At 50.7% G+C, this 22,349-nt stretch overlaps 1 protein-coding gene across 14 annotated transcripts in view; it reads right to left on the bottom strand.

The window, feature by feature from the left end:
• baz2ba (bromodomain adjacent to zinc finger domain, 2Ba) overlaps positions 1–22,349 on the bottom strand; it is a 70,138-nt gene that overhangs the window by 31,832 nt on the left and 15,957 nt on the right. The window lies entirely within an intron of this gene.

Consider the following 22,349-nt stretch of genomic DNA (forward strand, 5'->3'; position numbering starts at 1 on the left):
TGATGGGGTGGAATAGGGAGGTGGGGGTTAAAAAAAAAAGGAGGAAAAAAAAGGGAAAAAATGGAAGAGAAAAAGCAGTGAGTTGTGTGTTTGTCAAATGAAGAGTGGCGTTTCCACTCTGGGGATCACGTCACTAAAAGAAAAAACAGGGGAAATAACAGGCGAGCCCCACTTTACGCTGGCGGGGTTCACGTCTACACACAGGGGGCGCCGTGTGTTTGGCGACCCTGCGTCGCTTCCTCCGTATCGACAAATAAACAGGGAAGGAAAAATCTCTGCCGTTCAGGACGAGGAGCTGCGAGGCTGCTGAAGACGCTGCTGAAGACGCTGCTGAAGACGCCGTCGTCCTTTCAGCCGGAAGTATTAAAAAAAAAAAAGAGCCGCCGAGGCTTTTAGACGGCCGACGCATTAAGCGGCGCTGCGACTTTCCATTATCGCTCCCACAGTCGTCGGCCAGCGTCAAGCGACAAGCGGCAACATCTGCTCAAGTCGCAAAGTCTATTTTTTTTCTTTTATCATTTATTTATTCATTCGTTCATTTGCAGTTACTGAAGCCGGATCCTGCAGCGAGGGGCTGCGTGTCGGTGCCCACACTGCACACTGCACACTGCACACTGCACACTGCACACCGCACACCGCCGACTCCTCGTGCAGGCAGACTCACCCGTTTGTACACACACACACACACGTGGATTGCACACTCCACGCAAGTCAACCCCCCACTGCACGAACACACGTGCACGCAAACACACACGCACGCACACCTCCGCTGTCTATCACATCAAGCCGAGTCTTTCTGCTCACTCTCCTCTCCTGCTGCCTGCTGCCTGCCTGCCTGACACTAATCCCGCGCTGAAAATCCCCTTCAAAAGCACAGTTTGCAGATTGTGTTTTACAGGCAGGCTTTGTTATTGTGTCATTACACATAAACAGTCTCTGCCTCCATCTCTCGCTCTCTCTCTTCCCTCCCCCCTCCGCCCCCCCCCACCCCCCCACCCTCCCCCCCCCTCCCTCTCTCCTCTGCAGTGGGAGCAGAGCCACTGATTAAATCTCTGAGACAAAAGCTGCTATCCTCTGAATATCAAGTATCAGCCTTTCGCCAGGAGCAACGCTGACAAGAGAGAGGGAGAGCGGGAGAGCGAGGATGACAAGAAAACCTGCTGCAGTCCGCGGGGAGGAGGAGGAGGAAGGGGAGGAAGAGGAGGGGGAGGAGACTGGTGGTGGTGGTGGGGGGGGGGGGGGGGGGGGGGGCGCCGTCGGACTTGTGCGTCCGCGGCCGCCGCTGCTGCAGCGGAAGGAGGAAGGAGCGAGGGGGGGGGGAAAGAGGACTGTGTCATTATGAGCAAGGTCAAAGGTGCCACCGTGCACAGGCGGCCTCTAGTGCACGGTGACGGGGGTTCGGGGGGGGGTCGAGAGGGGTTCGGGGGGGTTACTAAGGAGTCACATGATCGAGGCAGGAGGCAAACAAATGAACGTCGTCAAAGTCAGAAACACAAACAGCCGAGAGTTTGGCTGCGCTGCGACGGCGAGCGAGAGACTCTGCCCTCCCTCCCTTCACCCTGGCTATCACCTCCTAAATGTCAGCTTCAACGCAGTGAGGAGAGGAAATACAGAAATGAAAAGAGAGCGAGATCCATCAGAGGATAAACAAAGAGAGGCGTTTGTTTTTTTTTTTCTTTTCTTCCTCCTTGCGACAGTTGTTCCTGACGCTGAAATGCAAGTATCATTAAGGGAGTGTGATGAAAACGGAGCGGAGCTGTGGCCCTCCGTAATTATCATAATGCACGTGGAAACAAAAGCCCCGGCGTCTCCGAGGGACGAGGGAGCTTACGCGGTGTCAGCTGGTAAGTGAAGCGGATCATTCGCTACCTTTTCAAAAGAGCGCAGGGAGGGGAAAAAAAAAAAAGAAGAGACGGAGGACGGAGGAAGGGAAGGAGATAAAAAAAGAAATGGCAAGGAAGGGAGAGGGGACGAGCGAGACAATGCGCTCTGATTTTGTTGGGGGGGGGGGGAGTGGGAGGACGCACGAGCGCGCACGTGAACGCACACACGCACGTTGGGGAGCAAAGCAGCAGCAGCAGCAGAGACGGTGAAGGGCAGGATTGAAAGCGTTCCTGTCGTTTCTCAATATCTGCACTTAATGTCTCGCCTTGTCAAAACGTGATGATGTGAACAGAATTGATTCCCCCGCCCCGCCCCCCCTGCCCCAGTACCCCCCCCCCCCCCCGGCCCCCCACCACCACCACCCTAACAAACAACCCTAAATAAAAAGCAATCCCTGCTTTGCAGAGAAGGTGTAAAGCAAAGCAGCCCTGCCTCCCTCCCTCCATCAATCCCTCCCCCCCCTCCCCCTCTCCATCCCTCCCCCCTCCCTCATCTCGTCTCATCTCCCGCAATCTCTCGCAGGGCCTCTTCCTGCAATGAAAGATGGAGGGAGCGGAGGAGGGGCCAATGACTGCGAGGCGAGTCCGTCTTCCACGGGCGACGACCAAAACGATCGCTTAGCGCAATTAAATCCAATAACAATAATAATAAGACGGCGCCGGGTGACGCGCGGAACCCTCGGAACGAAGGCGCGGCCACAATAACGGAGGAGCGCCGAGGTATTTAAGGATCCAATCCCGACTTAATTAGGAGAAATTAAAATGGATTTAGCATCAGAATCAGCTTGATTTTTATAGGTAATTAACGGCACGCAGTGGCGGTGGAGAAGGCCCGGCTCGGCTTCTAATCTCCAGCGCCTCAATCAATTTGACCGGAACGCCGGCCGCACGATGGAGGAGGAGGGGGGGGGGGGGGAGAAGGGGCGTCACAAACAGCAACAGCAGCGGCAGCATCTCAGAGATGAGGGGGATGGGGGGGGGTTTATGTTAATGGACCGAGTGTGATTTATAAGATGCGCTCCGAGCGGCGGCAGCGGCAGCGGCAGTCACGTCACCACCAAGTCACGCCCGCCACCGCACAGCGGCGGCTGTCAGCGGGTAATGGCGGCTGGCCGGACGGATGGAGGGATGGAGGGATGGCGGGATGGAGGGATGGAGGGATGGAGGGATGGAGGGATGGCCCTCCAGGAGAGGAGAGGAGAGGGCGTCGCTATAAACAGCAGCTCTGCTGGTTCTTCTTTTTATGATTGCATGTGGCCTTCGTGTGCAGGAGCCTTCACATGTCAGGATAGCGTGAGGAGGGGATTGTATAGAGCGGGGGGGGGGGGGGGGGGGGGGGGTGGGGGTGCAGCGTGCCGCATGTGGCGACGATGGCGTAATGGTCTCCGCTGCCTGCAACTCGTCCTTACATTGCGCACGAACCAGTTCCAGTGTGTGTGTGTGTGTGTGTGTGTGTGTGTGTGTGTGTGTGCTGTTTAAAGCTGCAACACACGCGGAGAATCTGAGCTTCTGTTGGCTCCACTGTTGGTTTCAGAAAAATACGGCCTGCAAACACACACACACATGAGTCTGTTAAAGTGTGTGTGTGTGTGTGTGTGTGTGTGTGTGTGTGTGTGTGTGTGTGTGTGTGTGTGTGTGTGTCTGTGTGAGACTTGTTGTGAGTATGTGTGTTATGTCTGTGTTTGCGTGTCTAAGTGTGTGTACATGCATGTCTGTGTGTGTGTGTGTGTGTGTGTGTGTGTGTGTGTGTGTGTGTGTGTGTGTGTGTGCGTGTCTAAGTGTGTGTACATGCATGTCTGTGTGTGTGTGTGTGTGTGTGTGCCTCTAACAGTGTGCATTGCATATGTTTATTTGTGTGTGTGTGTGTGTGTGTGTCACAGCCTCGACTATCCCCCACCACCCCCCCACACACACACAAAACGTCTCACTCCTGGCCCTTTCCTTCTCCTCACCCCTTTCCAACACACACTCACACAAACCCCGCTCGCACACGCGCGCGCGCGCACACACACACACACAGTAACAGATGGCTGATACTAACTGAGATAATCCGCCAACAGAGTCATCAGCATGGATCAGTGGTAATCAGAGTGTGGACACAATGTCTCTTCTGCAGCCGTAATGGAAGAAGCGCCTGGCGCAACAGAAAGGAGACGCATTATTCTCCCCCGCGCCACGTTCAAAGACCCTCGGTGACGGCGGCGCTCCGGCTTTCTCCTCCGTCCTGCAGCACGCGGAGACACGTGGGCTGTTTGGGCCGCTTCCACACTGTTTCCAGACCCTCCTCTGGGCCTCTGGCCCTATCTTTCCCCCCCAGCGAAGCCTACACTGGAGGCGTGTCGCTAGGCTGCGTCCTGTCCGCGGCAGCTGACGGAGAGACGTCAAACAGAACGTGCCTTTTTGTTTTGGAGGAGGGGTTGGATTGGATCGGAGAGCGACTGGTGCTTGTTGATTCACAACGAGCATCTGGGAGTCGTCGTTCAACTCTTCCCCATAAAACACCGACCGCCCTAGAAACAAATAAAAAAGTTTGGGGGGGGAAAAAAAAACATCCCAGATGGTATTAGCTCAGGGGTGGGCAAACTCCGGCCTGGGGCCAATATGCAGTCCGTTAAGCTTTTTAATCTGGCCCGTCAAACTTGAAGAGACAGATAGAGAGACAGAGAGATATTCTTAGTCAGTAAATCATAAAATAGCTGCAGTTCATCCATTTCGTCCAGGAGCCAAACACCACGGAGCTTCAGACAGATATTCTGTTGTAACATTTGTCTTCATTTTCAATTGACTTTAAAGCAACATGTTTTCAATATATCCCGCGATGTGCTTTTCCTCTTATGAGGTGGGTCACCACCATCCATCTGCTGCTGCTCCGGCTCCTCTGTCACGTTTTACAACCCACTGTGGCCCACCAGTCAAAAGGTTTGCCCACCGCTGGATTACCAGATTCTAAACTAGAACTAAAATCAGCACTTTTTTGTGTTAATCACGCATTAAGACACACACACACACACACACACACACCCACCAAATCGTTCAGTACAGTGAGATCAACAACTGAATCAACCTGCCTTTCCAGAGCCGAATGTGGCAGGTTGATTCAGTTGCTGATCTCACTGTACTGAACGATTTGTGTGTGTGTGTGTGTGTGTGTGTGTGTGCACAGGCACGACATGTGCATATGGACGGACATGTCGGTACTTTTACACGCCTGTTGGCACCGAGCGCCAGCAGGGCGAGCCAAGCGAGTGCACGCACGCACGCACGCACGCACACACACACACACACACACACACACACACACAAGCCTGCTCCACCTCCTCCTCCCCTCCCTGTGCACACACCGTCGGCCGGGGCGTGACATAACCAGGCCGTCTTGGGCAAAACTTTAGCAACAACCTTTGTCCAGAGTCAAACGTCGACTCTGGAAGAAGATTTAAAGGGCCAGTGAGCGGCAGCAGCAGCAGCAGCAGCAGCAGCTGCAGCTGCGCAGTGCAGCTCCTCATTAACACAACAGAGTCGCCCTCATGGAAAATACAGCAGGTGACAAGTGTTCAGTAGTGACTAATCTTCACAACATGAGTACATACATAACAAACATAGTATGTATGACAGGGATTGCGACTGTCGATTCATACTTGCAGCCCAAACAGCTCAAAACTCACTAAATCTTGAGCAGGATTCATGCGTGAACCTAAAATGGACAGACAGGGGAGGAGGTCGGGGGTCCTGAAAGGAGCACAAAGAGGCTGGGTGCCCTGGTCTGACCCCCCACCACCCCACCCCTCTGCTGCTGCTGCTGCTGCTGCCCAGTGACAGATGGCAGAGGAGGGCCTGTTCAGGGATGGGCACCATCTCTCACCCCGCCTGGGCTCGCATGGCACCGACGCCGGCCGCAGGTCTTATTACAGCCACGCCAGTGCCTGTAATGCTGGAAGCTTACCACGCTAGAGCCGCTTACTCGCTGCCAGGGCCAGAGGAGGTAGCGGTGCCCCCAGTGGCCCCCCGCGTGCAGCGCTGCTAACGGCTGCTAACGGCTGCTAACGGCGTGGAAGTAGAGGTGGAAGTGGAAGTCTCCGGCGCCGAGTGCACACTGGGGCGCAAAAAAAAAAAAAACCCGTGCACATCCATGTCGCCCTAAGAGGCTTAGATAAAATATGAAACTGAACGGCATGCCAAATGCATTTTTGAAATGACAAGAAATGGTCTCTTGCCAAATGGCTTTATTTGCCTTTTCAAGCACACTGTCGATTGCCAAGGGCTGGAATCAACACCCGACTCACCATCCGTCTCTGCTGGCTTCCCGGTGACAATAATGTGATTTTGGGACATGGTGATGACTCGGTTGGGAGGGATAGGATAGGCTTGTCACTTGTGTTTGATGTCAAACCTATGTGTGACAGAATAGTGCTACTCGGCTCAAGCAGACGGAGCTCCACTCCCGTTTCCAGGCCAGAAATAGAAGAGAATGAGCCGGCGTGGAGCCTTCAAGTGTGCGTCTGCCTGCGTGTATTCAAGAAGAAAAAAAAAAAAGGCATCCATGTGTGTGTTGCGGCGCAAAAATAGAAAGGCACGCCCGTTTGCGCCATTACAGTAACGCAAAGCGTAGAGCGCGAAGACGACGTGATGAAGCAGGAGCCACGAGAGGGGGGGGGAGGACCCTGCGTCTTTGAAGCGTCTGCATCCAGGCAGAGCTAATTGTTCTCCCCCGTGGTAACCTCGCAGGGCCTTCACAGGAAAACATCCCAGATGAACGTCGTAGCCTTCTCCCTCTGCTGGCCACTCAAATTCATCTGCCAGCGTCGCTGCTCATTATTACATTGTGTTTCCACAGGCAGAACCTGTGTGTGTCAACTGGAGTCTCCTAATGACTGGGAGCAGTGGAGGAAGCACAGAGGAAGCCCAACAGGATCTCATTCACTCACTCACTCACTCACTCACACACTCACACGTTCACGTGTGAATTGCTCTCGCCACATGCACCGAGGGTAAAGTGTCTGCTGAGGTGATTTTACATGTACATTTTCACATCAGACAGTCGCTATGAATTAATATAATGAATTAACGCAACTGATCAGAAACAAAAATAACCCTGTTTCTTGGGAAGCGAGGACATTATTCGCCTCCCATCAGGAACTTTTGCCTTCAGCCTCTTTGCTCTTCTGTGATTGGCCGTCATTTTGCCTGCTGTAGCAGCACATGAATAATGTAAATGACGGACAGGAGACGCACAGCGTTTTCTGAAGGTCCCAGTTGCAGTGAACTCCTCTGCATCAAAACATAGACCCGAGTTCAGCGGCTGGTTTGCTGAGTCTTTAAACCGCCGCACATTAATGTCAAGAATCCTTTGTTAGTTATTTGTAATCTGTGTTGTTTTACTTTTTTTTTTGTTATAGATTCACAACATTTTTTTTTTATTATTAATTTGCTTTTTCTCGCAATTTACGACTGACGGTGTCACGGCTTTGTTGTAAGTCACTTTGAGCTGCATTTTTTTTTACAAAACAAATATAGTAAATGTTGTTATCGCTGTTATAAATAGTTCTCTCTGCCTCCTGACAGTGTGTGAGTTTTGAATCTATAAAAAGAGACAACCTGCGGACAAATGACACTGCACACAATTTGTAACATAAACCTCAAGCGATCGCCGTATCCCGTTTTCCTGCCTCAATCGCAGTGGGACGTCTCATTCTGCGTAAGCGAGCACATTGAAATGTGCGACGGAAACACAAAAACGGATAGGAAACCAAATAACAGGAAATACCAGCAGCTATCAAGAAATATCAAGGAAAGAGGAGGGAGAGAGAGAGAGAGAGAGAGAGAGAGAGAGGGAGAGAGAGGGAGAGGGGGTTCCGTGTGCACGACTCCAGATATGCATAATGCAAATGACATGCATGTCAAATAGGAAAACAAACTGACAGTGACAGAACAATGGAGGAGCCCGAGAGCACTGAGCGCCGCTCAGCTCCTGCCGTCCACTTCCAAGGGAGGAGAGCGTCAGCCCTGATCAGCACGCAGCTCCAGCCAGCACAAGACCGTCGACGTGCAAACGTGACCAAACGCAGGTTGCAGGTGTCAATGCAAAATGGTCTATTTTGTGGAGCAGGAGCAGGAGCAGGAGCAGGAGCAGGAGCAGGTGGACGGAGCCGGAGAGGTGCGAGTGCAAACACGGGCGCTGGGTTCGCTTCTCCCTCGCAGTCCACGGCAGAGCTTGTTGACAAACATCGTTCTGCGTCGTGACTATTTGTACTAACATTCCCCTCACAGGCCCAGTGAAACATCTTATATGCCAAGCTATATGCTCACGACTGACTGTGACTGCAACAGCACATAAACGCCGCAGAGTTAGGAAACACGTCCAAAGAAAAGTCAGACCATGATATTTTTCTAAGCCTCGTCAAAATGTGTGGAAAAAAAACAACAAAAACAATTAGGATGCTTCACACATCATGGCCACACTACATTATGTTTGTCTTCTTCATGTGGAGCACATTAAATGAATAAATGGCTATAATAAGATGCAGCAGCAGCAGCAGCAGCTTCTTTATTTATTAAAAGTCTTGTTGTGTTCCTGCCACTCATGTCCACAGTGGCTTCAACAACATTAAGAAGCCTGAATCTGCTTCCTTCCTCCCTGCAGAACGTGGCTGTTGTCTTGTCTGCCACCTGCTCACCGTTAGCCCTTCACTCACTACAGCAGGGGTGGGCAAACTTTCTGACTGGTGGGCCACAATGGGTTGTAAAACCAGACAGAGGGGCCGGAGCAGCAGCAGATGCATGGAGTGTTTTGGGGATCCACTTCGTAAGAGAATAAAATATATCATGGAATATGTGGAAAACATGTTGCTTTGATATCAATTGAAAATGAACAAAAGCAAAGTTACAACAAATTCAGTGTCTGAAAACAGTGAAAAAAAATAAAAAATGAATGAATTTCAGTGTTTGGACTACCTACTGACTATTAGTATCATTTCTTCAAGTTCTGGCCGGATTAGAAAGCTTCACGGGCCGCAGTTTGCCCATGCTTGCATTTAATACTGTCATACCAGCAACACTGGCACCGCTGGCGTCAAGCACCATGACACCCTGTTATTTACCGGTGGCAGACGACGGGCGCTCTGTTACTGCCTTCCGCTCAAAATGTCAAAATCAAACTCGGCCGATTCGACCGACGCTCTCCCATAGTTTTCCAACTAGCGGCTTCGATTAGAGAGGGAGAGAGAGAGAGAGAGAGAGAGAGAGAAAAAAAAAAAGCAGCGTTGGAACGTCAGGCGCGTCAGGCCGTCGCTCCTTAGCGGTTCCCATCCTGAACGGCTGCTTCGCTTCATGTCGAAAAATGTGCAAACGGCGGCTTGGAAGAGAACAGTGGTGTATTGACAGAGAGGGGAGGCAGAGCGAGCAGCGGGCAGCCGGCCACTCTGTTCTGCTCCACTGCAACATGGGAGGGAGGCCAGCGTGGACACACACACACACACACACGAGCACACACACACGAGCACGCACGAGCACGCACGGTCACACAGGCACGCACGCAGATGTAAAAACACACATGGCGACATGTACACAAAGGCAAGCACACACTTGCACAAACACCCTCCCTGATACACACTCTCTCTCTCTCTCTCTCTCTCTCTCTCTCTCTCTCTCTCTCTCTCCCCCCTCCCTTCCCCTCTCTCTCTCTCCCTCTCTCTCTCACACACGCACGCACACACACACACACACACTTGGGTGTGTGTGAGTGCAGCAGGTGAGGTGCCAGCACATCACAGCGCTGCCATTTTTCAGTGTCTTGCTCAGGGAGAAGCGCTCTGACATTTTATGAAGCACTCTGCAGAAATCAGCAGCTTGTAATGGCGGCCGCCGGACCGTCGCTCCCCGCGCTCCCAAACCCCACCCCCCACCCCCACCTATCTCCCGGCCACATGCCGCTTTAAGATAGAATCTCCCCCTCCCTGCCCCCCCCCGCCCCCCCCCATTAGCATAATCTAATCAATTCTCACCAAATTGGTTTTGAATTTCAGAGGAAAATCTTTCCACTTTTTTAAGCATTAAATGTTTTTTTAATACATTTTTTTTAAGAAACTCTTTTTGTGTTTTTCTTGTGTGTGTGTGTGTGTGTGTGTGTGTTGTGTCCACGAGATGCCGATTGAGAAACTGGGAAGGAAAATAATAATTGTCCAGGCTCGTCTGTTAAATTGCAGGTTTTGTCACCGACTGCACTTTGAAACGATCAAACAGCGGATTTGGACTGTGTGCACAAGGAAAAGCTGCTGTTTACTGCCGCCTGCGTTTGACCCTTGGAGTCGCGGCTGCCTGTGCGACTCCAAGAAAGAGGCCGAAGAAAACACATGATCGAGCCAGCTGTTAAAATGCATGTCCCACATAGAGATCAGCAATCTACAGCCGCGATCAACTCTCACTAACGCCAACTAACAGTTGGCAACTGGGTGGATGAAAACTTTTTTTGGGGGGGGAGGGGGGGGGTGTGAAGTTGCACTCGGGGCTGGCACATTTTATTCAGAGTAGCTCAGAATAGCATTGCCCACAGTGATTCAACTTGAAATATGTGGGAAGCGTCAAGGCGAAAATCTCAGAGTGTAGGCTACGCCATAAACCCCTAAACTAAGCCGATTTCATTAATGTGACATTAGCATTTGTAATGAGAAAAGAGGTTGGGGGGTGTGTGTGGGGGATGGGGTGTGTGTGTGTGTGTGTGGGGGGGGGGGGGGTGTGGAAGACCCCTTGGGACATCTTTGTGCTTGTTTTCAAGGGGGCGTGCGTACGCGCGCACACACAGCAACAGCAGCACACAGCACACAGTCGGATTAGTCCGTATGTGCATCAGGACACATAGGAGCAGCGTGAAGTGCAAAATAAATAAATAAATAATCACACTGATTAACATCCGTGTTACACAAGAATCACGACAGGAGCCAATTTCAGCAGTGGGAGAGAGAGAAAAAGAGAGAGAGAGAGAGAGAGAGAGAGAGAGAGAGAGAGAGAGAGAGAGAGAGAGAGATAGAGAGAGAGAGAAGGGCTGCTGGTGCTGGCATGGCTTTTTACAGCAGAACATCTCGGCTCAGTCTCTGTCAACTGTGTAAGCCTTTTAGTAAATCTGCTCAACCTTTACTGATGAACTGAACATTCCAGACAAATAAAGCCTGGCATTCACTCCTACTCAAACAGGGGGAGCAGACAGCAGCGAGCGAGCACATCGTCAACAATCTCATCACTTTTTTCTTTTCTTTTTTTTCTCTCTCGCCCAACTTGCCAATACACGTCCGCTCCGCTCGCACGACTGCTGCGTGCGCTCCGCTCGCACCGTGCGAGCGTGTGACATTTCTTCAAGTCAACGAGACAAATGTATTTATTAGACGGAATATCCGGGCAGGCGGCTACACGTTCCAGTTGTGGGATAAGTGTTTGTCTTCATTCAGGCTGTAATGAGTAACACCTTTTCAAATTAAGGCCAGAGAGCGTCTTGATTAGTCACTGAAGTTATCCGCTGAATGTCAAACTCAACCGCTGGATTGTAGCTCCAGCGACGCCGACGAGCAGAGCGGCGCTGAGAGAGGAAGGGCAACTCTTGTAAGTGCAATTTACATGTTTCAATCTACGCTGTACGCGTATATGATCAGATATCAATAAAAACATCAAGGATGAAAGAATATGTTTTAAAATATGGCGTTTTTATACATTTTATTTTAATATTAGGTGTTATTTGGATATTTTTTTTTAATGTCGCTGAGGATCAACACTGGGCCTGTTGCAGCGCGGCTTCTGTCTTCTGAATGGATGAAAGAGGGAACAAAGTGGTTCAGGTGCTGCAAAAAATATGATAAAGTATGATATTAAGTATTTGAAATTTTCCAGATAAGGAAGGAAAAATTAACAGCGGCAATCATCATCATCATCATCATCATCATCACCATCATCTCGGAGATTATCTCATGGGATGTTTGATTGTCACTCTGGGCACCTGGAAATAAAAGTAGCACCAGCAGGGCCTCCATGCCACGTGAGATGTGATTGGCCGACGGTTGCGACCACGAACAAAAGGCAGTGATTTAAAGCCCTCGTAAGAAGAAAACAACAGCCGACGCTCACTGGCATCAGTTAACCACTATTGGCACTTCATATTTCACAGCCTGTTTATAATGGCCTCTCAAAACCGCATCATTGTTATAGACAAGTATTGGTTTTAGTTTTGGTGTTAATTCAACAATTTGTGAGAAGTCACAGTTGTCATTTGAAGAGCTGTGGTTCTTATGAACGGCGACGATAAAAAAAAATGAACACAACTGCACAGTTGTGGATGTTTGTTTTTCCTCCTTCACAGGTTGGAAGAGACATTTTGCCTGCCAGGTTTTATTTCCGTCTGATTCTTAGCATTCAAATGAGGCTGCTTTGTGCAGAGAAACGCAGTTCACAGGCGTTGTTCCATTTTCCACGCGACCTTTTCTTACGCTCTTCCCTTAAAAACTGCAACATGTTGGGATTTATGGAATTTTGGAACACAAATAATGTTGTAATTGCACTCTAATAATCTCCTGAAAAATTCCTGAGGGGTTAGCATTTTTTAAAAGTCTCTCTCTCTCTCTCTCTCTCTCTCTCTCACACACACACACACACACACACACACACACACACACACACACAATTCAAGGAGAAGAAGAAGAAGAAGAAAGTTAAAGATTCAAATGTTTTGAATTAACCAGTTCAAGTTACTTCCATTCGCTTGATGTTGTCTAGATTATTTTTGGATTTTTTTTTCAGCCATCTAATTTCAAGAAAGGAAACGAAAACAAGCAACACCTGCGCAGCACACGGTGCTGGCTACAATTTCCCTATTTGCTGCTGCTGTCATCTGGTTTGTCCCACAAGATGGCAGAAAGTGAAAACACTGAGCAACATAAAGAGAACTTGAACATGAAAAAAAAAAAAAACTCATTATCATTATCGCTATTAATTCAAATTTAAAATAATGAGGACTTTATTCGCCTCTTCCAGCCGCAGTGAAAATATGATCTTTTGTGTCGTGACAGGAAAGTATTTCACCCGGCCACATTTCTTGCCAGTATGCCCACTGCTTTAGCAGGCACTTTTTCTCACCCTGGGGACAAATGTAGAAGTCCCCTTTATGAAAAAAAAAAAAAAAAGTCCAGCTGTGCCTTTAGAGGAGTTTGTCACAGCAGCCACAGGGTGCTTGACTGGCTGTGCGGAACGTCCGCAGAATGGAGCTCCCCCTTTTCCTGTGACACGCTCCTATTTCCCGTGTCACCACATTTCACCCGTGTGATTTCATACACGCAAAAAAAAAGTCAAAACATTTGAGCTGCCATTGTTGCCGTGTCAGGCAGCGCCGCGCTGCCGTCTCACCTCCCCGCCACCAGGTGGAAGACCAACGCTTGTCGGACACACGCACGCTAAATTCAAGTGCAATCACTCAGCATCCAAATATGTTTTTGCATTGAATAAATTTCGATGACCTTTAAGTCTAATTGAAAAATGGCCTTCACACCTGGGATGACCAGCGCTTCATTGTGGGTTGGAGCTGGGGTGTGGTTATTTTTTCTGTTCATTCCAGGTGCTGCCGTCGCTGTTGGAAGGTTTCGCTTCTGGCAAACAGAATCTAAAAAGGAAGCGAGCACGGACAACACAGAGGCTCTGCGAAAGTTTGAAGAAACTGTAAAGTATGACAATGGTAGATATGACGTACGGCAGCAGCTGAAAGGCCATCCAACCTTGGACAACGGATATAATGATGTCATGCAAGAGTACTTGGCAGAAAGCAGCTGAAGAGGCTGCTGCTGCTGCTGCTGCTGCTGCTGCTGCTGCTGCTCGAGGTGTCTGTGACCCCGTGTTGCCTGCGTTTGGCCTTTAATTGTCACAGATTACGTCATAGTGAGTGGACAAACTCCTTGTCTGTGTGTGTGTGTGTGTGTGTGTGTGTGTGTGTGTGTGTGTGTGTGTGTGTGTGTGTGTGCGTGGTGAGAATGAAACCCGGAGCAGTAGTAACAGGGACCTGTTGTCTCGCTAGCCAGTGTCTCACCCACTCACTGCTGCCCCCAGAGGGAGCTGGGACTGAGACCACCGGCTCAGGGTCTGTCTGTCTGTCTGTCTGTCTGTCTGTCTGTACGCATGAAACATGGGCTGGGATTAACGCAGGGGGCTCAAATATGACTCATCCCAAGAAGGGAGGGAGAGAGGGAAGGGTGGGGGAGGATGGAGGGAGGGAGGTGGAGGGCCCTCTTGTGTTGTTCTGCACAAATTGCGCGCGCACTCGGACACGCACTATCCGCAATGATGGCTACATCACAGACTAGGAGGGAGGGAGGGAGGGGTGAGAGAGAGAGAGACAGAGAGAGAGAGAGAGAGAGACAGAGAGAGAGAGAGAGAGAGAGAGAGAGAGAGAGAGAGAGAGAGAGAGAGAGACAAGAGGCACCTTGTGGTTCCACACACCTGCCAAAAACAGATGTTAAGAATAAATCAAGAGGAGGCAGAGCAGGGTTCTGAAGACGAACCAGCTCTGCGACACGGTGTCGCCAACATCTGCAACACGTGAGCAACACACACCAGCCAGCAAAGTTAACAAAAGGCCTGGATGCACCTGACGCACATACACACATCACATAGTACAGTGGTGTTGGGGAAGAGGGCTTTTTTTTCCCCCACTTGAAGTCTCGTGGGCTCTTTTGTTTTTAGCTCACTGCCGCTGTTGCTACGTCTCCTTTGGAGCCAAGAGGGGTTTTTATGTTTTGTTTTGTTTTTTTGAAAGCGCAACTGTTCTGGAAGAAACCAAAATCCTCCTCCTCCTCCTCCTCCTCCTCCGACGACAGACAGACAGACAAACAAGTCGCAACAGGGCTGGAAGCGGTGTGGGCGGTTTGGAGAGGAAGCTCGCTCGTTTTTTCCGTTGCTGACGAGGTGAATTTTCACAAATTTCTCAATTTTAAATATAGCTGCTCGGGTGACGAGGAATAAACACGCTCATGCCTGCTGCTCTTGCAGCGCCGCTGCACCTTAACACAGTGCGCAGGGTGCTGCTGCACTGGCCTCGGAAATCACAACGCCGAGGCGGAGTCAGCCTACAGTCTGCCTGCTGTGTCACACTTCCTGCTTGTGGGAGCCGAGAGTCACGGAAAGAAAAGTGGGATCCAAGCGAACACGAGTGTCGACCTGGCAGCAGCCGTGTCTTTGGACGAGCCCTGTCACTTCACTGTGGCTGGACTTTTTTTTTTTCTTAGCCATTGCCATCTAACAGGCTGGTGGGGACGAGGTGTGTGGGTGTGTGTGTGTGTGTGTGTGTGTGTGTGTGTGTGTGTGTGCGTGCGTGTGTGTGTGTGATAAACAGACACCCTTCACGCTTTGCAGCCCAGGAACTTGAAAAAACAGAGCGTTAACCAGCAGCGGTGCACTGACATTATCTTCTCTTTGCCGTCCTGGAATGCAGCCATGCTGTGAAACTCCAAATATGTGACATCCTGTCACACCACGCCGATGTTTATAGTGTGCGTGTGTGTGTGTGTGTGTGTGTGTGTGCGTGCGTGCGTGCGTGCGAGTGCGCGTGCGTGTCGTAACCCAGGAAAGAGTCTTGCAATGAATATTTCTTCAAATGTTTCCCAGCTAAAGCTCGTGTGTTCAACACACGAGAGAAAGTGTGAGAGTCTACGTCGCACTGCATTTGGCACCGAGTGTGAATTGCAGTCGTCCAAACAACCAATTAAAAGGCGCCAAAATAGCTTTTCCAAAAAAAAAAAAACCTACACAGAAGCACAACAAATAAGCCAACCAGTGTTTGCTTGTTGTGTTTTTATTCCTTTTTGTCTTGGATCCAAGAGTGTCTTCTGCTCTCTGCGCTCACAGTCGCTGGCAGGGGGGCAGAATAAAAGCCCTCCCTCCCCCACTCACCCAGTTCTGGCCCTTGTGATGGCGACGAGTCTAACATCCATGACTCAAAGGGTCAGGCTGCCCATCCAGGCCGAGCATTAGGGGTTAAGGGGATGAAACCAAGTGTGAAATGTGAGAAGACAAGCCAACATGGTTTCTCAGGCAACAAATAGAAGGGCGACAAACATATCTCGGTGACTGCGAGGAACGCGAGGTATGTTCTGAGGACGGACGGAAGGGCGGGCGGGCGGGCGGGCGGGCGGACGGACAGACTGCCGCGTCATCCGCCATTCAGAGGAGAGGAGAGGAGAGGAATTAGTGTGGCTTCTTGAACCGCCCCAGTTTAGATATGTTAATCAGTAATGGCCTGTTGTACTTTAGATGGGAGGAGTGCAAACAGTCTTGTGTGTGTGTGTGTGTGTGTGACTGTGTGTGTGTGTGTGTGTGTGTGTGCGATCGGGCATGTGTGTCTGGCAAGTCCGGCGCCACTTTGGATTGGAGCTGTTTTTGAAGCAGCAGAAATCTCCCGACCGAGAGATAATCCATCTGGACTGTTTCCTTCAAAAACATATGGAAAAATGCACAAGGTTTTTTTTATTTTTTCTTCCTTTTTCCTTTTCCACCCACAAAGCTATTAATATCTCACACAGAACATTTGCTCATGTCCCACTAAGGACTGGAATTCCTGCTGAAACGTAATCATCCAGCGCCATTGAAAAAAAAGAAAAGGTGTGTGTGTGTGATCGGCCAGTTTTACACGTCGCAAAAAACAAAAAAAAAAAGCACATCAACGCATATGGGTGCTAACGGGCTAACGCTAACTAAGCAGCCTTCCCTTCATCCCGTCATACCACGCAGAGAGACTGAGGGAAACTGGAGTGACGCACGCCGCCGAGCTCTCACACAAGACAGGGTGGCGCATTCTGCTGGCTCTCCTCTTACACAAAGACAGCCTTTTCTTTTCCCCCCCGCCAGCCCAACAACAAAAAAAAAAAAATAATAAGTTACTCTCATATCAACAATAATCGCTAACTACCTGACAGGAATTGTTCGCAGCAGCACCAAGCAGGAGAAAAAAAAAACCACACACACACACACACAAAAAAGAAACACTTGTGTTAAATTGACAGCACAGTAAACTGTTTTAATTACAGCGGCGGCTGATAACAGCCTGTGGAAACATCAACCTTTCCTTCAAGCCTGCTGCCACATACAAAACATAGCCTATTCCCTGGAAAATGCCGCTTGCTGTGTGTGTGTGTGTGTGTGTGTGTGTGTGTGTGTGTGTGTGTGTGTGTGCGCGCGAGCGCGTCCCAGTGAGTGTGTGCGTGCGCGCGTGCGCTCGTGAATACAATATTCGTTTTGCTGCAGGAGGACAATCTATGCATAACAATGAGAGGCGCTAATGAAATCAGCCATCAACCTGCGATACATACATATTAAAGCAGGACCTCAGAGTGTCATTCGCTTAGTGCATCATTTGTTCCCACTCACTTTTTTTTCTCCCTCTGCCACCTGACCTTTAGAGTGTGCAGTCCCGTCCCCCCCACCCCCAACACACACACACACACACACACACACACACACACCTCCCACCATGCACACACTGGTCCACCGCTAAAAATAGGAGGCGTACCTGCAGTGCTGTGGCATTGTGCATACGAGCGTGTGCGGGGGGGTGAGGGGGGGGGGGCAGGAGGAGGAGGAGGAGGAACGCAGCGCTGGACACACGACAACCGTGTTTTTTTGTGTGTTTGTTGCAACGCAACGTCTCGCTCCCGCAGATCCTCAAATAAGGAATAAAAACACTAATGGACGCTGTCGCAAGTTGTCGATGGACGACATTTGTCGCCGTGTGCGTCCACACTTGTGTTGCTATACCTTCAGCATAATGTCACATCATCCCAGCTGCTGGGCGGGCGGCTGGCGCTCCTCCCTTCCCTCGCGGCAGCGGCAGCAGCAGCAGCAGCAGCGGCAGCAGCTTCACAGCTCCGCTCTCTCTTTTTTTTTTTTCTCTCTCTCCCTGTCTCTGTCTCTCTCTCTCCCTCTCTCCATAACCCCCACCCCCACACTGGCAGGGAAATGGATCCCTCCACCTGACAGTGGCCATTTTGAGTCTCCTCTCTTTTCTGCTGCGGCTTCCTGGTAAACAATAGCAGAGGGATAATTGATCAAACAGCCAGGGAAGCCTCCGAGCAGGGGAAGGTCACCGCCCGCCCGCCTGCCCGCCCGCCTGCCTGGCTCACTAAGGAGGGGGAAGTGTGTGTGTGTGTGTGTGTGTGTGTGTCAGTGTGTGTGTCAGTGTGTGTGTGTGTGTGTGTGTGTGTGTGAATTTATCTTTGTGTGTGCGCGTGTGTGTGTACATACATATATTATGTGTGCGACTAAACATGTAGAAAGAAGTAGAGAAAGCAGGGAGGAGGAGGGGAGGTGGTGTGTAAAAGTGTATGTGTGTGTGTGTGTGTGTAGGGGGGTGGTGGTGGTGGTGGTGTGGGGGGGGGGGTCCTCTGACGCTCTTGAGCTGCCATTTTTCTTCCTTGACAAAGACTCCATCTGCCACGGAGCCATTTGCTGCCTCCCGAGCCGGCGGAGCGTTCTGCACGCCGCGTTCACCTTGATGTCACCTCTACACCGCTCATGCCTTGCTGACGTTGTAGCGACACACACACACACACACACACAAGCGCACGCACACACAGGCTCATCGCGCTCGCGCACATACACACACACACACACAAGCGCACGCACACACACACACACACACACTGCTCAATTGCAAAAGCAGACTTTTTTTCCCCTCCCCAGTTACCGTCATCGTATCTTTGCATTTTCACGCGCACATGCATGCATGCACGCACATGTATGTGTGTCTAGGCAGCGCGGCCCACCCCCCCACCCCCCTCCCTCCACTCCCCCCGCCACTGCCCCCCTCCCCTCTGCATGGCTGATATCGCCGTGCGACCATCAGCGCTGTGCATTGTGGGAGTGTCTGTCGGGGCCGAGAGACGCGACAGGGGCTGAGGGATTCACACGCCTCTGAAAGACAGCCGGGGGGGTGGGGGAGTGAGGGGGGGGGGCCAGAGGAGGGAGGCGGAGAAAAGGTGGGGGAGATAGGGCGGTGGGAGGGGGGGCGGCAGGGGGAGGGGGGAGCCGGTAACTGGAAATGAGAGATGGCATTTTAAAGAGGAAGCTGAATTTCACCTGCAATTACCGTAGCTCCGGGGCACATGGCTCGGTTAAGAGACATTTCATTCCAAAGCCACCGTGTATTGCCGGCGCACTGAGCCCTGAGAGGCACATGGAGACGGAACGGAGGGGGAGGGAGGAAAATAGAGAGCGGAAAAACTCTCCTCCGCAACCAAGATGGCCCTCAGCAGATGCAGCGATGAAAGAAAGGCGGCAGCCTGGGATGTAACTGGTAAATGAAACCCGGCGGAGGGGTGGGGGGGGCGGAGGAGGAGGGGGGGAGAAAAGAAGGGAAGGCAAAAAAAAGGAGGTGAGAATGTGAGAGAGGAGAGGAGGAGAGGGAGAGAGACGACAGCGGATATCTCCTTCAGCAGGGCCCCGACTCGGCCATCTGCACGCCAGACCAGACAGCTGAACCAGGGCCTCGCAGAGCAGCGCAAACACATGCGCGCATACACACACACACACACACACACACACACACACACACACACACACACACACACACACACACGCAGGCACGCACGGAACAAAGAGCAAATAAAATCCAATAAACAGCGACACTCGCACACTGGCAGTGGAAGCGCACGGGAAGCTGGAGGGGGTTTAATGATTAATATAATTCTGAGTATCGCTTCGCTCGCCCTCCTTCCCTCTGCGTCTTCCTCCTCCTCCTCCTCCTCCTCCTCCTCCTCCTCCTCTTCCTCTTACTCTGCCTCACAACTCCAAATGGAGCTGTAATGGTCCCCCCCGACCCCCCACCAACCCCCCCAGGCTCAGTGTCCTGGCTAGTTTCACCAGGCACACTGCTGCGTTTCATAGGAGAAGTGTGACTGCACAAATACAGTAATGAAGCCTCAGTGGGGGCGCAGAGCCTCCTGGCTGCGCTAATGGCTCTCTGGACTGCAGCTGTATCCAGGTTACAACCTGGCCGGGGCTGCCGCTGCTGCTGCCGGTCGGCCGGCCGGCAGAGTGACACAGTGGTTGGCGGCTGAACTCACTGCCAGCCACACTTTGTAGTCACAAAAAAACAGGTTGGTTGTAGTGGATGATGTTTTTGGTGTGTGGGTGTTTTCAAGAAAGCTGGAGAAAATCCTTGGGGGGGTGAGTGTGTGTGTGTGTGTGTGTGTGTGTGGTTAGGAGGCCGGAAGCTGTAGGGTCTCTGTCAGGAGACTAAAGAAGAAAGACAAGAGTTGGGGAGATTTAGTCTGGCCAAGACCCAATAAATGTGAAGGATCTTAGAGGGCAACAGCTGGCAAGGCGCACGTTTGTGTGTGTGTGTGTGTGTGTGTGTGTGTGTGTGTGCGCGTGTATTGGGGTGTGAGTGTCTGCTGTGTGTGACAGAGAGAGAGAGAGAGAGAGAGAGAGAGAGAGAGAGAGAGTTTAGGAGGGAAAGAGGTGAGAGGGAGAGAAAGAAGTGTGTGTGGTCTGTTTGATTATGATCCTGATGAAAAACAAAAAAAACAAAGCACGCCTAAATAAGAGCGCAATACGTGCACGCACGCGGTGAGAAAACAGCTCACGCCAGCCGTGGTAACAAATGCGGCAACGCTCCAAAAGACAAAATCCAGCGAAACAAACAAATCACAACACGAGCGTCGGTCGGTTAAAAAGCCAGAAGTCGCATTGATTAAATTGCTTCTGACAGACTTGTACTAAAACTATCAGCAGGCCATGGATGACATTTCATCTGGCAAATGAAAGGAAATGATAAAAACAGACAATTGTTGTTTTTCTTTTTCTTCCTTTCAAACCCCCCGCCCCCCCTCCCCCCAAAAAAGCACAAATCTGGAATCTTTTTCACGTTGAGCGCCAGCAGGAAACTTTTGCCACGGTCCGTCGCTGCTGACTCAACAACTAAGAGTCATTTAGTTGGACAGTCAGCACGTCGTGTTGTGTCCAAGTGCTGAGGTGAAGAGACTTTGGTCGCTCTGCATTTTCAAACCTCGCAGTGAAACAGGCATTAAGGTGCTGAGGTGTCTAAAGAGCTCCGCTAGCGGTCGAGTCCGGGCTAAAAGCTTTGTGATGTATCGAGGCTCTAAAGCTCCGCCGCTAATCTTCCCTAAAACACTGGACAACACCTTTGTTACCCAGTGACAACTACACTGTGGCACTGTGTGTACTAACATCTCCCCTCCACTACAAACGTGCGCGGGGGGCACACACACACACACACACACACAGACACACACACACACACACACACACACACACACACACACACACACACACACACGTGCACCACTCCCATTGTTACCCTCTCTGGGAAAGCTCACAGCTTGGGTTCTTTAGCTCCTATTTTGTCTGGCCCCCTCCATTCAAAATGTCCCCCCGCGCGACCACGCACATTATCGTGCGGGCAGGCAGGCAGTCCCCGAGCGGACCCGGGCTCCCGAGGTGCGAGCAGTGATTCATGGCAACAAGGGTCCAGCGTCGCCCCCATGAAGGGCTCCGGCGTGGGGGCGAGGAGAGCAAAGGATGTTTGGCCATAGTGATGAATCAAAAGTCTGGCCGGAGGACTGAACCCCGCAGAGGCAAAAGCGTGTGTGTGTGTGTGTGTGTGTGTGTGTGTGTGTGTGTGTGTGTGGAGCTGCGGTTCCATTACACCTAGCATTGTGCAAAACCAAAATATGGCAATAAAAAACTGGTGGTGGAAACACCTAAACTTTTGACGCTCTCATTTAGTATTTCTAGAATTTCCACTGCAATTTGAGGGGTTTCCATTGAAAGGTGTGAAGCGCATGAGGTGTAATTCTCGTCAAATCTCATCCCGTGAGATTTGACGAGAATTACGTTTGCTTTTGTTTGTTTGCGTTTGTTTGCAGTCGAGAAGGTTGTTCTATGTTTCTCTTTGACAACTTGTAAATGATTACGTGTGAAGTGTTCCCATGGCACTTGTGCAACATACTTCTACATGGAATACGTCTGAAAAACCACCTCGTGAGAGCGTCAAAACCTCTTGGCCATATCTGAGAGGAAGTTTCAGCGTTTCCATGACTACTTTTTTTATTGCGATATTTAGGTTTTGCGCAATTCCAGGGGTCACGGAGACGCAGCTGATGAAATGCACGCATTTACTCGTCGCCGGACGTGACATACGGGGTCACGTGACCAGTTCACTTCAAGTGAAAATGCCGGAGGAGGAGGAGGAGCCAGAATATTTACTTTTATACGTAATCAAAGAGAAAAACCTAACAACCGTCTTGACGGCAAACATCATGGAAATGCAGATTTATACAAGAAATCTTGTACCTCCATCCTCCTCACACACACTGGGGACGAGATTTGGCGATAATTACGTCTTATGCGCTTCACAAAATTCAATGGAAACACCTGCAAATCGCAATGGCACTTTGTCGAAACTTTAGAAATATCGCTTTTATTTTGCGAAAA

This window comes from Nelusetta ayraudi, unplaced genomic scaffold (assembly GCF_046127955.1).
Source record: "Nelusetta ayraudi isolate G7.1 ecotype Tasmania unplaced genomic scaffold, CSIRO-AGI_Nayr_v1 ptg000005l, whole genome shotgun sequence".
In the NCBI taxonomy this organism is placed as follows: domain Eukaryota; kingdom Metazoa; phylum Chordata; class Actinopteri; order Tetraodontiformes; family Monacanthidae; genus Nelusetta; species Nelusetta ayraudi.